Raw genomic sequence first — 17,816 nt, 5'->3', positions numbered from 1 at the left:
TATGGAGAGAGAGAATAGGCTATGTTTCTCAGGGCTGCTTCAAGTGGGATTAGGGGCAGCGTGGGAACCTAGAATGGGAGAGATTAAGCTGAAGGGAGATCTGGTGGTAAGGGGTGATATTGTGGGGTTGTTAGAAACATTTGTTGTATAGAATGATTGGTGATGGCCTGGATATGGTTTTGGATGAACTGAGAAACTAAACAGAAGATACAAGGTCCAAATAAAAGAAGGAGAAAAATGGGTATTAAAGGACTAAGAATTGGGAGGACCCAGGACATCCAATTAGAGAGTGCCCAAGGGGATTCAGCATAATTACTTGCTTGGTTGGCAAGGTTTTGGGCTCTATCCTTGAGTTTTTTCATGTTGTCATACACCAGGCCAGATTGATTTAGGTAAAAACAACACTCTTCACTTAAGAGTATAGAGAGTCCTCCTTTTTCAGCAGTGAGTAAGTCAAGGCCTCAGTGGTTTTGGAGGACAACTGCAGCTAAAGAGTCAACTTGGGCCTGGAGGACTGATAAAGTTTGTGATATGTCTGTGATGCTAGCAGAGAAGTCATTAGACAGGCTACAGAAGGTCGTGACAGAGGTTGAAATGCCTGCTATTCCAGTACCGAGAGCAATAGTGGAGGCAGAAAGTCCTAAACCGACCATCAAGGGAATTAGTGGAATAACTCTTTTTTTGTCGTGTTGGTGTCATGAGGGGAGCAGGGAGCTCTTCGGTCCCATTTGCAAATTGAATTTTTGAGGTAAGGAAAACTAGTGTGCATGTGCCTGTCCAATTAGCAGGTAGACACATGTAGGTAGGAGATCCACAGAGGAAGAAGAGACCTTGTGCGAGGCAAAATTGGAGATGTAAAGTAAAAAGGTGAGAAGGAGTGCTGAAAGGGGTGTCTTTTACCCAGACTCCTAGGGATCCAGCTAGGGCGGCAGCTGTCAGAGGTTGTAATGGGGACTGATGGGGTAACTGCATAGAGGAGGAGGTTCGATTTTCATGGTGTATGAGAAAATGTTGAGTATCTATGAGCAACCTTTCACTGTTATTTTCAGGGCTGGGTATAAGTAAACAAGAAGAGGGCCTGGGAGGAGAGTCTGATGAGCAAGGGGAAGGTAGTCAAGGATGGAGTGAAATACAGGGTGTCTTCCTAAACAATAATTACTGCTAATGTTTTTGAGTTTGTCAGTATTGATAGAGGGCTTGTCTGTAATATGGAGCTGGAAAGCTCCAATTGTTTCAGTGATGTGTGTAGTTGGGCTTCGGAGATGAAGAGTAAAGGAACATCGAGAAGGTGAAAGATTACCTAGGGGAATTCCAGTGCGTCTTTGCCCAGAGATACATAAAGGAGTGGCCACAGGAATAGTAGTTTGTGTTGTGAGAGGTCCAAATATGGGAGGAGTAGAGTTAATATAAGGAGAAAGGTTTTTTAAATAAGTGCGGAGGAGGGCGGCAGCTTGCTGATGTGAGATGTCTAGGGAAGTCTTGCTGGACCTGTCTAGAAAGTAAATGAGTTCTTCAGGAGGGTAAAGGTGAGGGCTGTTAAAGGAAGTTCGGAGGTGTAAGGAGACAGGAGATGTTGCCCAGTCTGTCTGTAAGGCGGGGACAGCTGTGTAGGTACTGGAAGAAAGGGAAATGCAAAGCCAGCAGTTGTTCGCTAAGGAGGGATTAGAAGCGGCTAGGAGAGAATGGGTAAGGTTGGTAGTATGGTGGAGATAGCTGGGGAGAGGTAAAGGGTGGCATAAGAATGGGAATGAGAATAAGAGTGAGTATAAGAGTAAAGAATAGAACTTCATCAGGGTAGAAGTATTGGAGGGTGCCCTGCCAGCAAAGATCATCTACCCACTCTAAGAGGGAATTAAGAGTGGCGGTTTGGGGATAGCACCAAGAGATATCAGCTGTGATGGCTTGAAGAAACAATGTAAACCGGCAGTGTAAACAAGAGTAGGGCATTTATAAGTAGTTGAGAATGGAGAATAGGAGTATGACTAGACAGAAAATAGTAGGGATGACAAGTTTTTGGGGCTCGGCCTAAGTGGTGGGGGTGACTTCGTAAAGCCCTGTTGCAAAAAGTAGGGTAAGGACGAACAGACCTAATAGAATGAAGGGATGTATTAGGCTCATAAGGGTTATTACTGTTCTTCAGAAATACGAGTGAGTTAAGGGAAGTAGGGGAGAGTACTTTTGACTTCCAGGAGGAAGAGGAGGGATTAGGCTGGCTGTCCCATGGACACAGCTTTATTCTGGAACGGTGAACCCAGTGGGGAGGATCCTGCAGGTGGATGGCAATTGGGGTACTATAGATGACTAAGTAGGGTCCAGTCCATTGAGATTGTAGAGTTTGAGGGGTCAGATTCTTAACAAGAACTGATCATCCAGCTAGGGTGTCTTTATATGGCTGGGGATCTGGAGTAGGCAAGAGAAGATTAGCAGCCTGGTGAATTTCCTGTCTAGCCTGTTGGAGGACTGGAAGATAGTCGCCTAGAGGGCTGGTGTCTGTGATGAGGTTGGGGCCAAGCAAGAAAGTGCGTCCATATAAAAGTTCAAATGGACTGTACCCTGTAGCATCTCGAGGACAGGCTCTAATTCTGAGAAGGGCAAAAGATAAAAGTACTGTCCAATCCTTTTTAAGTTGGAGGCTGAGCTTGGTGAGGTGTGTCTTTAAAAGACCATTAGTCCGTTCTACCTTTCCTGAAGATTGAGGATGGTAAGGGATATGAAGGTTCCACTGAATACCAAGAGCCTGAGAAACTGCTTGGGTGATTTGTCTAGTAAAGGCTGGTCCGTTATCAGACTGTATAGAGGTGGGAAGGCCAAACCGAGGAATTATGTCTGACAGAAGGGAAGAAATGACAGTGGTGGCCTTCTCAGACCCTGTGGGAAAGGCCTCTACCCATCCAGTGAAAGTGTCTACACAGACTAAGAGACATTTTAGTTTTCTGACTGGAGGCATGTGAGTAAAGCCAATTTGCCAGTCCTGGGCAGGGGCAAATCCCTGAGCTTGATGTGTAGGAAAGGGAGGAGGCCTGAACAATCCCTGAGGGGTAGTAGAATAGCAGATGGAACACTGAGAAGTGATCTCCTTGAGGATAGATTTCCATGATGGAAAGGAAATGAGAGGTCCTAAGAGACGGGCTAGTGGCTTGTAACCTACATGGAAGAGGTTACGAAATGACGACAGAATAGAATGGGCCTGTGAGGCTGGAAGGAGATATTTTCCTTGGTCTAAGAACCATTTGCCTTGTGTGGGAAGAGATTGATAGGTGGAAGTTTCAGTGGGGGAGTAGGTGGGAGTGACCGATGTGAAGGAGAAAAACGGCATGAGGGACAGAAGTTGGAGAGCTAGCTGCTTGTCTAGCCACCTTATCAGCATAAGCGTTGCTGTCAGACAGAAGTTGGAAAGCTAGCTGCTTGTCTAGCCACCTTATCAGCATAAGCGTTGCCTAGAGCAATGGGATCTGATGCCTTTTGATGCCCCTTGCAGTGAATGACCCTAGCTTCCTTTGGAAGTAAAGCGGCCTTGAGCAGAGTTTTTATTAAAGGGGCATTAATGATGGAGGACCCTTGTGTAGTGAGGAAACCTCTTTCAGCCCATATGACCGCATGGTGGTGCAGAATATGAAAGGCATATTTAGAATCAGTATAGATATTGACACGTAGTCCTTTTGCAAGAGTGAGGGCTTGAGTTAAGGCAACTAGTTCGGCTTGCTGAGAGGTAGTGGAGGGGGCAGAGCGGTAACCTCAATGATGGATGTGGAAGATACTATAGCATAGCCTGCCTTTGCTGGTGAGTGGCGATTAGTCCTGGTGGAACTGCCATCAATAAATCAAGCGTGATCAGGATGAGGAACAGGAAAGAAGGAAATGTGGGGAAATGGGGTGAATGTCAGGTGGATCGGAGAGATACAGTCATGGGGGTCAGGTGTGGTATCAGGAATAATGTGGGAGGCTGGATTGAAGTCCGGGCCAGGAACAATGGTAATTGTGGGACTTAACAAAGAGTGAGTACAGCTGAAGGAGCTGGGGAGCAGAAAGTATATGCGTCAGGTATGAGGAAGAAAATAGATTTTGGAAGTTATGAGAAATGTAGAGAGTGAGTTGAGCATAGTTTGTGATTTTTAGGGCCTCTAAAAGTATTAAAGCAGCGGCAGCCGCTACACACAGACGTGAAGGCTAGGCTAAAACAGTAAGGTTAAGTTATTTGGACACAAAGGCTACAGGGTGCGGTCCTGGCTCTTGTGTAAGAATTCTGACCGCACTAACCATGCCTAGGAAGGAAAGGAGTTGTTTTGTAAGGGATTGAGGTTTGGGAGATTAATTGGACACGATCAGCAGGGAGAGCACATGTGTTTTTATGAGAATTATGCTGAGATAGGTAACAGATGAGGATGAAATTTGGGCTTGATTGAAGTAATGGGGTCTGTCTGTGAAGGCTTGCGGCAGTACAGCCCAGGTAATTTGCTGAGCCTAATAGGTGTCAGGGTCAGTCTAAGTGAAAGTGAAGAGAGGCTGGGATGAAGGGTGCAAAGGAATAGTAAAGAAAGCATGTTTGAGATCCAGAACAGAATAATGGGTTGTAGAGGGAGGTGTTGAGGATAGGAGAGTATACAGGTTTGGCACCACGGGGTGGATAGGCAAAACAATTTGGTTGATAAGGCGCAGATTCTGAACTAACCTGTAAGCCTTGTCTGGTTTTAGGACAGGTAAAATGGGGGAATGGTAAGGAGAGTTTATAGGCTTTAAAAGGCCATGCTGTAGCAGGCAAGTGATAACAGGCTTTAATCTTTTTAAAGCTTGCTGTGGGATGGGATATTGGCATTGAGGGGGGTAAGGGTGATTAGGTTTTAATGAGATTGTAAGGGGTGCATGATCGGTCGCCAAGGAGGGAATAGAGGTATCTTATACTTGTGGGTTAAGGTGGGGGGATACGAGAGGAGGATGCAAAGGAGGCTTTGAACTGGGGAAAAGGTGGCAATGAGGTGTGGCTGTAGCCTAGGAATGGTCAGGGAAGCAGCTAATTTGGTTAAAATATCTCGGCCTAATAAGGGAACTGGGCAGGTGGGGATAAGTAAAAAAGAGTGCTTAAAAGAGTGTTGTCCAAGTTGGCAACAGAGTGGGGGAGTTTTCACGGGTTTTGAAGCTTGGCCGTCAATACCCACAACAGTTATCGGGGCGAGGGAAACAGGCCCTTGAAAAGAAGGTAATGTGGAGTGGGTAGCCTCCATATTGATTAAGAAGGGGACAGACTTACCCTCCACTGTGAGAGTTACTTAGAGCGTTTGTGATGGTCCTGTAGGCTTCCGAGGTGATCAGGCAGTGTCCGTCTTCAGCTGCTAAGCTGAAAAGATCTGGGAAGGAGTCAGTCAGAGAGCCTTGGGCCAGAGTTCCAGGGGCTCTGGGAGTGGCTGCCAGGTGAGTTGAACAGTCTGATTTCCAGTGGGGTCCCGCACAGATGGGACACAGCTTAGGAGGAATCCCAGGCTGCGGGCATTCCTTGGCCTGGTGGCCAGATTTCTGGCACTTGTAGCAAGCTCCTGGGGAAGGCGGCTCTGGAGGAACTCCTGGCCACTGCGGTTTAGGCGTTTGGAAGTTCTTGTGTGCTGGAGATGTGGCTGGGGTTTGTCTCACAGTGGAGGCAAGGAATTGCAACTTTTTTCTATTATTGTGCACCTTGAAGGCGAGGTTAATTAAATCCTGTTGTGGGGTTTGAGGGCCGGAATTTAATTTTTGGAGTTTTATTTAATGTCGGGAGCAGATTGGGTAATAAAATGTATATTGAGAATAAGGCAGCCTTTTGACCTTTTAGGGTCTACGGCTGTAAAGCGTCTTAGGGTTGCTGCCAAACGAGCCATGAACTTGGCTGGGTTTTTTATATTTGATGAAAAAGAGTCTAAACGCTAACTGATTTGGGAGAGGTCGGATAAAGAAAAAGGAGCATTAACCCTGACTATGCCTTTAGCTCCAGCCACCTTTTTAAGAGGAAATTGCTGGGCAGGTGGGGGAGGGCTAGTCTCGGAACGAAACTGTAAGCCGGACCAGGTGTGAGGAGAGGAGGTGATAAAAGGATTATAGGGTGGAGGAGAGGAGGCTGAGGAAGAATTGGGACCTAGCTCAGCCTGGCGAGGAGCAGCCTGGGGAGGAGGGGAGAGGTCAGATGGGTCTGTAGAAAAGGAAGATTTGAAAGACTCAGCGATGCTTGGGGTTGGGACTGAGGGGACAGGCGGGAGGGAAAGGAGGAAGATTTGGGACAAGTTGCCTTGGGCACAGAGACTGGGAAGGGACCAATGTGTAAAAGAATGCCTGGACGTCAGGCAACTCAGACCATTTGCCTGTTTTATGACAAGAATTATTTAGATCTTGCAGGATGGAAAAATTGAAAGTGCCATTTTCTGGCTATTTGGAACTACTATCAAGTTTGTACTGGGGTCAAGTGGCATTGCAGGGAAAAAAAAGGCATTTAGGTTTTAGGTCAGGTGTGAGTTGAAGAGGTTTTAAGTTTTTGAGAACACAGGCTAAGGGAGAAGAAGGAGGAATGGAGGGTGGAAGGTTGCCTATAGTGAAGGAGGCAAGTTTAAAGAAAAGGGAGAGTAGAGACATGGAGGGAAGCCGTTCAGGGGTTCTTACCCTCCAGAAAAGGGGGAAAGGGGTCGGGGCACAGAGATACGAGGTCGGGGCACGGAAATAAGGGATCAGGGCGCAGAGATATAAGAGGTTGGAGTGTGGAAATAAGGGATCGGGGTGCAGAGATAAGAGGTTGGGGCACGGAAATAAGGGATTGGGGCACAGAGATATAAGGTGAGATGTTCCTTGGGCTGGTGGGTCTGAGGACCTGAGGTCATAGGTGGATCTTTTTCATGGAGCAAAGAGCAGGAGGACAGGGGATTGATCTCCCAAGGGAGGTCCCTGGATCCGAGTCACAGCACCAAATTTCATGCGCGTCCGTGTGAAGAGACCACCAAACAGGCTTTGTGTGAGCAATAAAGCTTTTAATCACCTGGATGCAGGTGGGCTGAGTCCGAAAAGAGAGTCAGCGAAGGGAGATAGGGGTGGGGCCATTTTTATAAGATTTGGGTAGGTAAAGGAAAATTACAGTCAAAGCGGGTTTGTTCTCTGGTGGGCAGGAGTGGGGGTTGCAAGGTGCTCAGTGGGGGAGGTTTTTGAGCCAGGATGAGCCAGGAAAAGGACTTTCACAAGGTAATGTCATCACTTAAGGCAAGGACTGGCGATTTTCACTTCTTTTGTGGTGGAATGTCATCAGTTAAGGCAAGGACCGGCCATTTACACTTCTTTTGTGGTGGAATGTCATCAGTTAAGGTGGGGCAGGGCATATTCACTTCTTTTGTGATTTTTCAGTTACTTCAGGCCATCTGAGCGTATATGTGCAAGTCATAGGGGATGCGATGGCTTGGCTTGGGCTCAGAGGCCTGACACTCATCACAATAGCAACAGGAGGCGTTGCTAGGAAACACCTCCTAGGAAATTGTGACAGTAGACACTGTGTACTCCAGTTAGTTTTATGAACTTATGGGTTAATGCTATATCTTTACATTTGTCTACTTTTCTCTCGACTGCCAATGTTGTTATGTATAGTCTGTTAAGTGTTGCTGTGCATATGTCTTGTTAAATTTTAACTTTTTTTATAGTAGATTTGTATATATTTTATGGTAGCAAACAATAAAATAGATTAGAATCTACATATATTTTGTGCATTCATGACACATATAACTTTTTCTTAATTTTTCAATATTTTTAGGCCATGTAGCTCATCTGAGTTTTTCCAAATTGCTGCAAATGTCCAAAAAATTTTTCTGATATATTTATTGAAAAAAAATCCATCTATAAGTGGACACATGCAATTCAAACCCATGTTGTTCAAGGGGCAATTGTATATACATACATATATACGTGTGTATATGTATGTGTATATGTGTTTGTGTATATACATATGTGTGTATGCATATACATGTGTATGCATGTGTGTAGATGCATCTCTACACACATATGCATGTATAGCAACATTTATTCCCACTAATTGCAAAGCAGCTCAGGTAATTTGGCCTTATTTTTAAATCCTGTCACTTGGCGAAGTGGTTTTCATATTGAGAAAAGCCCATGCTCCATAATAATGGCAATCTTATGCTCATAGCAGTTACCACTAATTTATTTAATACTATGGATTTGAGATAATTTATATCATGTGTTGACAATAAAATTCTTTATATCTCTTTCTTCATGTCTTCAAGAAATAATAAACATATCTTAGCGAACTAGCTAAGAGACAGAATAAGGTATTTCTATGTCTCTAGAAAAATGTTTTTCTAGATCATTAATATTGTATGTTAATGGCTCATCATTTTCATATACTCCCTGTTTTACTGAGCTCTGTGTAAAGTCTTCAAATTAGCATAGACACACTTACATCTCATTTATAAAAGACACCAAATTTAAACTTGATCTCTGACTGTGAGTTTGAGATCTTTGAAGATCAAAATAATAATATAAAATATGCTTTATATATTGTAAATTTATCCATGTTTATGCACATTTGTAAAATAATATAGTGCAAGCTGAAGAAACATACATGTAAAATATTATTTATCCAAGTTTGTGCTGTCCATGTTTTTAATAGGCTCAAACTGAACATTTTAGTTTACTTGTTTAATTTAGAGGACATACAAAGTTAGCTTCTTAGGATATTAAAATTGTGCTTTGATTTATGTTTCTTATTTTGTGCCTATTAGCAAACGTCTCAGGAAAAAAAGTCCCTTTTAAACAAGGGCCTCAGAGTAATGTTTTGGGAATAGTACTGAAAAGAGAGAAAAAAGCCAACAGTAATTTGAGAAGTCTAGATCATTTTTTCATTCATTTAGCTTTTCCCCCCTGTATCTCAGGTTTTCTTTCCCTTTACCTACCATGTTTTGTACATACTGGACCAGTGAAATACTACTAATGCATCAAAGCTTACTTCAAAAGCCAACTTATCCGTCAACTGTTCTCTAATCCCTCATCAGCAAAAGGTAATTTTTCATGCTCATGCAGTCTCTTCATATTAGTGCCCCTATGGCACACCACTATATACTTCATTGTGTAGTGTGTGTCTGTGTTTACCTGCACAGGTTTTCATATACACTTATTTTCAGTTTGAGGAGAAAGTATAAGCTTTGAGCGCTAATAGATCTTGATTCATATATACATAACCTTGAACTCAGAATATCAGTCTGTATTGGAACTAAAAAGATGAAGCAAGTAGGTTCAAAAATAGTTTGACACTACTGGAACATAGCAACAGTTAACTATGGTCAGTCTATTATTATTCTATTATATAATTAATAAATATTATTTAATTTTTATATTCTGCAATGTGCCAATAACAGGGTTTATATTAGAAGTTCAAAAACATTTTAAATTTTAATTGGTATACATTTTAATACATAAATGACTTGTTTAGTGTTAGGAGCTGATTATGCAATATGCCTTGTTTTTAATAAATGTCAAACCATTTAGCAAATGATAAATGCATTATTTCTTAATTTGTTTAGCTTTCTCAGCTTATTATTAACTTTAACCTTTTAATTTGTATGCACATTACGTCAGGTAAATAACTACTTACAGCTAGTCTAGTATGCTTTGTGCTAACTGATTATTAATCACCTAATATGTACCTGCATAAAACTAAGTAGCATTTAGGGATTTCAGTAGTAAACATTTGATATTTTGTTAATAATGTATTTTAGTAGGTTAGGGATAAAATCCAATTATATTTTTTTCTTATGATTTGCAACAACCACAAATTCTCACAGAAGTATTTAAGGCTCTTATGATCAAATATTAATTTTTGAGTTTTTCCATATAAATTTGAATTTTGTTTTGCTGGTGTCCATTTTCAAAAGGGTGCTCTTTGTTAAGTCTTATTCACTTGTGGGTGATGCTATCCTAAAATTGGGATGCGTAAGGGAACAAGATGTTTCATGTGATTTTTGTGATGAAATAAGTTCTAGCTTAGAAAAGAAAAAGCAGAGGAGGGAACATTTTAAAAAATCTAGCTTTCAGATTTCCTTACATTTATTATGACATTCTCAATAATTAATTCTTTGTCCATCAACTGCTGTTTATAAAGCACCTACTCTATGTCAGGGACTGGATGGAATGAAGGCTGGGGACACACTGTGAAGAGATGAAATAACTTGTCCTATGCTCTGTTTTTAATCACTAAGATTCTACTTTTGAATACGGGATGCTGTATACTCCATTAAAAACAATTTGTGCATGCAGGAGGGTCATGACATGGTCAGGAGACCGAGACAATCCTGGCCAACACTGTGAAACCCCGTCTCTACTAAAAATACAAAAAAAAAAGAAAAAATTAGCGGGGCATGGTGGTGGGCGCCTGTAGTCCCAGTTACTTGGGAGGCATAGGCAGGAGAATGGCGTGAACACGGGAGGCGGAGCTTGCAGTGAGCCGAGATCGCGCCACTGCACTCCAGCCTAGGTGACAGAGCAAGATTCCGTCTAAAAAAAAAAATAGTGCTTATGTTTTGACTTCAAAATAACACAGCTTGTAATTGTCAGACTTCAATATTGTAGAAATGAGAAGACCCCACGACTGATTGATGAGATAACCAAGAGATTTAGGATTAAACCTCTCAGACTTTTTTGAAACTTCTAATTCATGAAAATTAACTATTTAGGAAGTATAAAACATCTCACGACCTCTGAATTTTCTGAAATACTACAGTATATATCCTTTACAATAAAAAGGAACCTCAGAAGGGAAAACACATTCACTTTCACCCCCAGCCTTTTATTTTGTACTCAGGAATAAAGCCCTCCATAAGTAAACTCCATGCAGTGCTGTGTCTGCTAGTGTGTTTCATTAGACTCAATACAGTAAGCACCAAAATGTTGGGAACCGAATAAAGCTGACTTTTGTTTCTGTTGTCCTTCAATAAGGATAAAAGAAACATGTTTTCTGTGGAAAGAAAAAGAAAGCATTCTTTCTCAAAGTCAAATAGGATAGCCCTTACCAAAAATATTCTGAATTTTCTTTGTGGTTCAAAACAACCTTAATACACTAGATGGTCAATAGGATTAATTGCATGTACAGTTCAAAAATAATGAGAAGGCAATATATTTAAAACTAGTTATCAACTAGTAATAAAGTTAAGCCACATTTAGCCTGAATAATTAACCTGGTAAATGCTCCAATTTTTCCCACATAGCTATCTTCTCTTACGTGCTTTCAACACATTGCATCTTAATGAAATACACAGCTATATACAGTGAATTATAAATTAAATACTTTGCCTATGCTCTGTTCAACTTGACTGCCTTTATTCTGATTTTAGTCTTGTAAAATATGTAACATTTTACGTACTGAGTATATCTTTCCATAACCAACAAATTACCCAACAAATGTATTCTACTTCTGTCTATGGAAGCTTTATAATGAAAAGCATGCAATTTAAATGGATATTAACCTGATGCCTAGATTCAAAAAAACAAATTTTTTCAGCATTACTAATTGTATATCAGTTCAGCCTTAATCTCTTACTTTAGTGATCTTCCTACTTAGAAGGCCGACTGAGTATTGTTTCAACTTTTCTCACTCTAGTGACACATTCTTCAGTTAAGCAATTTCCTCATTGCATTTGCTACAAGGAATCAAGGATGCAGGTTTGCATTTCCCTGTACATGAAATGAGGGAAAAACATGCTGAGACAGTCACCTTCACCATCACACATTCAGTTTAAATCTACGGTAATAGACTCGTACTCCTAGAAGGCTTGCTGTGTTTGTTTGCAAACTAGCATGCAGTACTTACAAGTCTGTGGTTTTATTGACATATTCCTTTCCATTCCTGTGGTTTTTAATTGAAACCCCCACTGCTTTGCCCAGCTTCAGGAATGCGGAATATAGAAGTTTTACATTTACTTTTCTACTAAGACCAGAGGAACCCCGAAGCTCCAGTTCATGCAATGAAACTTAGATTTTAGTGTTTCTTTTGGTATCTAATAAAATGATGAGCCTTAGCAGGTATGTTGGGAATTATTGCCTGAATTAAATCTGATTATGAGAAGTTTCTGTTTCAACCTTTGAACATAAACAGTTGTCATTACCTGTAGAGTCTGGATTTGTTTCCTTAACAGACTTTAATCAACATTTCCTACTTGCCACACTCTGTAGTAAGTGCTAAGACTCAAACATGAAGAGATTGTCTGAGTCAAGTTATTAACACAGTGGTTGTTATTACTCAGCACCAAGAAGCCTGTGTTATTTGGCTTTAGTACTACGTTGCAATGTAATAGTTGTGTATATCCATTTCTCTCATTTCCCCTCTGTCTCCTGTGATTATATTTTGGTACAGACTTGAATGTTCTGTATTGGTAGCAAATCTTATAACAAATAACTGAGGGATCCCCGAGGATTAATTTTGGACAGCTCTTTACTTCTCCCCTGACTCCTGCTTATCTCTAGATGTTAGCTGGACCAGTTTACAAACGGTGTCAGAAGTAGAATCTTAGTATTTTCTTAAAACATTTACAGAAACTGAAAAAGTGTGAATACATAAAACTATTTCTTCACTACCTGGAGAGCAGAAGAGAAACCAAGAGTGTATCTTTCCTCTTGTATCTCCTCTGCTCAGATCCCAACGTTGTCTCAACATGGCCTACTGAGAGGACAGAATCTAGGACTCTTTAATTTACCTTGTACCCAAACCAAGGATGGAGAGTAGAGCATTAGAAAATGCCAAAGATATCCAACTTATTTCCCAAGTTTCTTGGTCAGAAGTTCAGCTGGATATAAGAGAAAAAAATCTACATATACGTCAATAAAAACTATATTATTACCCAATTTTCTATAAATACTAATTTGAGTTCATAGACGATATGGATTATAAGTTGATTTTCTTGGGATATATTGAAAAGTCACTTGTTTTCAAAGATTAAAATAACAAAATTGATTTTGTAATTATAAGTACTAAAATTTTTCTAGTTTTACAGGAAAAATATAAGCAAAAAAAGTATCCCTTAATTATGGTGATTGAAAACTAGCTATAGGTTGAGATTCATGGTGTAACATGTATAAATCCCATTCATCCTATTAGTAAAATAAGTTTTTTTCCTTTGACAAAGTATTAATGATTTTAGGAAGTTTCTTTAAAATACTTAAGTGATATCATTCATTTAGTATAACATATTCATTATTATTAAGATATAAATGCTTAATCGAACTGTGCTTTCATTATATCTGAGTGATAAATAAATTTTCAGTCTCTCACTAAATTCTATATTAACACAAACTTAAATGATGAGAATTATAATATTTGAAGTGAATAACGTGAACTTTTGGTTCTATTTCTACTCCTCTTTCTCTCTTTTCTAAGGTAATTGAGCAATATTTTTTTTTCCTGCTAAGATATTGGCAAAATAATCATGTCTAATGCCAGTGAGCCAATAGTAATGATACTAAAGTGTGATGAAAAGAATAAAAATGAAATGTCTAAAACAAAGTACTACTGGATTTCTAACAGATATTTAAGGTTTTCCCTATTTAAATAACTTTTAGTTAGAATTTAAAAAGCTATAGAGGTGGGAACATTTCAGATTGATTATCTATCTGCTCATCTGAGGGAGGGACAATATCATACGTAAGATAACACAGGCTTGACATTCACAAGGAATGATGTTCACAATTTATGCATTCATTTTGAGATCAGTTACCCCACATGCAAAAAACCAAACAAACAAAAAAAGTTTGCAAAAATTTTGTAAGGATGACAAATCATTAGGGTGTGAAACCAGCCTTTTAAAGATCTATTTCCAATTCATATATCCTATTGTCTGCTACTTTTCTTAGTGTGCACAGTTTTATTGACCACCAATCATTGAGAATACAGGTCTCATCTGATATTGATTTGATATAAATTTTAAATTATAAATTAAACATTATATGCTAACAAGATTATAACCTTAATTTATTAGGACCATTGTTCTGTTTTCTGATCAAATCAAACAAAAATATTACCTAATAGTTATTTTATAACTTGAATGATGAACTCATCATATTCCATGAACCTTGATTTCTTTTTACTATTATTTTTTTTTAATTTTTATTTTTTTCGAGACAGAGTCTTGCTCTGTTACTCAGGCTGGAGTGCAGTAGCGCCATCTTGGCTCACTGCAACCTCCACCTCCTAGGTTCAAGCGATTCTCCTGCCTCAGTCTCCAGAGTAGCTGGGATTACAGGCACCCTCCACCACACCTGGCTAATTTTTTGTATTTTTAGTAAAGATGATGTTTCACCATGTTGGCCAGCCTGGTCTTGAACTCCTGACCTCAAGTGATCCACCCGCCTCAGCCTCCCAAAATGCTGGTTTATAGGTATGAGCCATGACTCCTGGCCTCTTTTTACTATTATTAATAATGGTGATGGTCTGCATTATGGTATCTGTATTATTGTCTAATTTGTAGGGGAGAGATTATGATGAAGACCAATATCATAATCACTGTTGGAAAGATTGATTCAAACCAAAAAGAAAGAGGAGAAAAAGGCCTTCACTGACAAGAATGTAAAGGCAACATACCAAAATGATAATAAGAGGATATTATAAACTTCTGTGCCAGCAAAGTTTTATATTTAGGTGAAATAAATGAATTCCTTTAAAATCACCACTTCATACCAAACTGACACAAAAACAAATTGAAAATGTCTCAGAAATTAAATCTTAAATTAAACACTTTCCTATACATTCACTACAAGCCCAGGTGGCAGTATGTCCAAAGAGAAAAAGAAAAACATTACAAACAAGGAGGACCTAATAAATGGAAGGCTATTCCATATTCATGGATCTGAAGACTCGATATTTTTAAGATGTCAGTTTTCCCCAAATTTCTCTATAAAATCAGTGCAATCACAAAGTTCCAATAATATTTTTTGTGTTAAAATTGTACTTTTATATAAATTTTAGAATCAGATTAATAGCATCAAAGAAGCTTGAAGACTTACACTACCACATATCAAAGCTCACTATAAAACTACAGCTAAGACAGTGTAATATTGGTGTGAAGATCTATGAACACACCAATTAAGTATGATAAAGAGTGAGGAAACAGAGCCACATATGGTCATTTTCTTTACAATAAAGTTGCCACTACAGTGCATAATTGTAAGATTATTTTATAAATAATACACAGTTTAGCCCCTGTGTATTAGGTTCCAAATCACCACAAACTTAATGGCTTAAAAGAACGTGAATTTATTATCTTATAACTTGGATAACTGAAATCTGAAATAAACATCACTTGGCTAAAATCAAGGTGTTGGCAGGCTGCATTCATTCTGGTGCCTGTAGGGAAGAATCAGTTTCTTTGCATTTTCCAGCTTCTAGAGGTCATCTGGATTCCTCAGCTCAGGAGCCCATTCCTACAACTTGAAAGCCAGTAACATTTAGCTGAGTCCTTCTTGCTCTGCCATCTTTCTGGCTCTCTTCTGTCTCCTTCGTCCGGTTTTAAGAACTATTGTGGTTACCCTGGGCTCGCTTGGTTAACCTAAGATAATCTCTTCATTTTAAGGTCTGCCGATTCAAAACATTAATTATACAGACAATCATAATTGCCCTTTGACATGTAATGTAACATATTTGAGGTTCTGGGGATAGGGCACAGACATCTTTTAAAGGGGGGCTATTCTGCCTGCCATATCAACAGGATTGTATACATATTACATCCATAGAAATGTAGAGCACTAATTTTAGAAGCACTAAACATAGTGGCATAAAAGTGGAAGCAAGAGAAATAATGTTAAAGAAAATAAGCTAGAAACGAATGGGTACATACACATGATTCTGTTCACATAATGTAGAAACACGGACAAAACTAATTTATAGCGACAGAAGTCAAAATAGCAATTACTCTTTCAGAAGCTATTGACTTGGAGGGTCCAAGAAGGAGGACTTCTGGTTCTGATAATGTATGATATCTCTATTTATGTGATTATTACGTAGATGTGCTCACTTTTTGAAAAAATCTTTGACTTGTACAGAGAAGTAAAGCTGTACTTTGCTGTGTCTACCTCTGTCTCCCTGTGTCTCTCTTTCTAAATTAGTTCCAAAAGCTATTTACCTATAATGTTAAAGTTCAATTTGTCTCCTCAATTCTGTTTCAATGTTTAAGATTCTTCCTTATATGTAAAGTACAACATAGTTACATATCAGAGAGAAAATACATATTTCCAATGCACCTCAGGGTACTAAGACTGACTACTTTTTAAAGTATATGCATCTTATGTTAGTTATTATTTCTGTCTCTTCATTGCTCTGAGAGACCTAGCAATTCTTTATGTAATTGAACTCAATGGAATGATCTTATTTACTCATCAGTCATTGATCACACTTAATGATTATTATATTTCTTAATAATTAGCACCTACTCTGATATGTGCATGTGAATATGTATTTTCTCACATGTATTTAAACACATATATGTGGACATCTGCTCTCTGTACCAGGAGAGTACCTTGTTTATTTTACTGATTTCGACCCCAAATGTGCAGCCATTTACAGCTATTTTAGGTGACTTTTATCGACCTTCTATTCACAAATATATATGGAATGGGAAAGTATCTTTTTATTGCTGTAATTCCATGTCAACACCAAATTTTTATGATAATAAGAACCATACGTTTCTTGATGATGTATTATGAGTTGCTTTTGTTTGTCCTAAAATTAGCTTCTGTGGGTAATTATCTTTTCAAAGTTAGAGATAAATGAATATGAAGTATTTGGTTCTATAAAACATTTATTGATTTCTTTGTGAAATAAACATGCACACAACACACACACACACACACACACACACACACGAATGCTTTAAAAAAACAGATGATTGGGTAGCACTTACTCCAAAAAGAAAATTCAAGTGTTGGCTACCTACACCCCTGTGAAATAGTTTTTTCCTTTCTAGTACATGCTTATTTCAATAAAATGTCTAAATTTCATCTCATTTATTTGTAGTCTGAACAAGATTCATTTTTACAGATTTAAAAAATGTATAAATGGTTGCTTCGAAAACCCATCCGGCATATTCAAGACAGGCATTCAACTCAGATTTTTCTTTTCTTTTTTTTTTTTTTTTTTTGAGATGGAGTCTCGTTCTTTCATCCAGGCTGGAGTGCAGTGGTGCGATCTCAGCTCACTGCAACCTTTGCCTCCTGGGTTCAAGCAATTCTTCCTACCTCAGTCTCCTGAGTAGCCACCATGCCTGGCTAATTTTTGTATTTTTTAGTAGATACAGGGTTTTGCTATGTTGGCCAGGCTGGTCTTGATTTTCTGACCTCAGGTGATCCACCAGCCTCAGCCTCCCAAAGTGCTGGGATTACAGGCAAGAGCCACCATGCCCGGCTGATTATTTTTGTGTAATAGCTTCTGAAACAGGGGTCCCAAACCCCCCGGCCATGGACCACTACCAGTCCGTAGCCTGTTAGGAACCAGGCCGCAAGCAGATCAGCAGCGGCATTAGATTCTCATAGGAGCACAAACCCTATCGTGAACTGTGCATGCGGGGAATCTAGGTTGCCTGCTTCTTACGAGAATCTAATGCCAGATGATCTGAGATGGAACAGTTTCATCCACAAACTACCCTGTAACTCCTTGAAACCCCCACCCCTACAAAACTGGTTCCTGGTGCCAAAAAGGTTGGGGACCGCTGTTCTAAAATATTTTAAACTCTGATTTTGCCCTTAGGAAATGATGAAGCACTTTCTCATACTTCTGTGTTGATTGGGGCCAATTTTCTCTGCAGTCCCCACCATTTCTACCACTACTT

Source organism: Symphalangus syndactylus, chromosome 11, assembly GCF_028878055.3.
Source record: "Symphalangus syndactylus isolate Jambi chromosome 11, NHGRI_mSymSyn1-v2.1_pri, whole genome shotgun sequence".
NCBI classification, from domain to species: domain Eukaryota; kingdom Metazoa; phylum Chordata; class Mammalia; order Primates; family Hylobatidae; genus Symphalangus; species Symphalangus syndactylus.
This window is presented reverse-complemented; position numbering follows the sequence as displayed.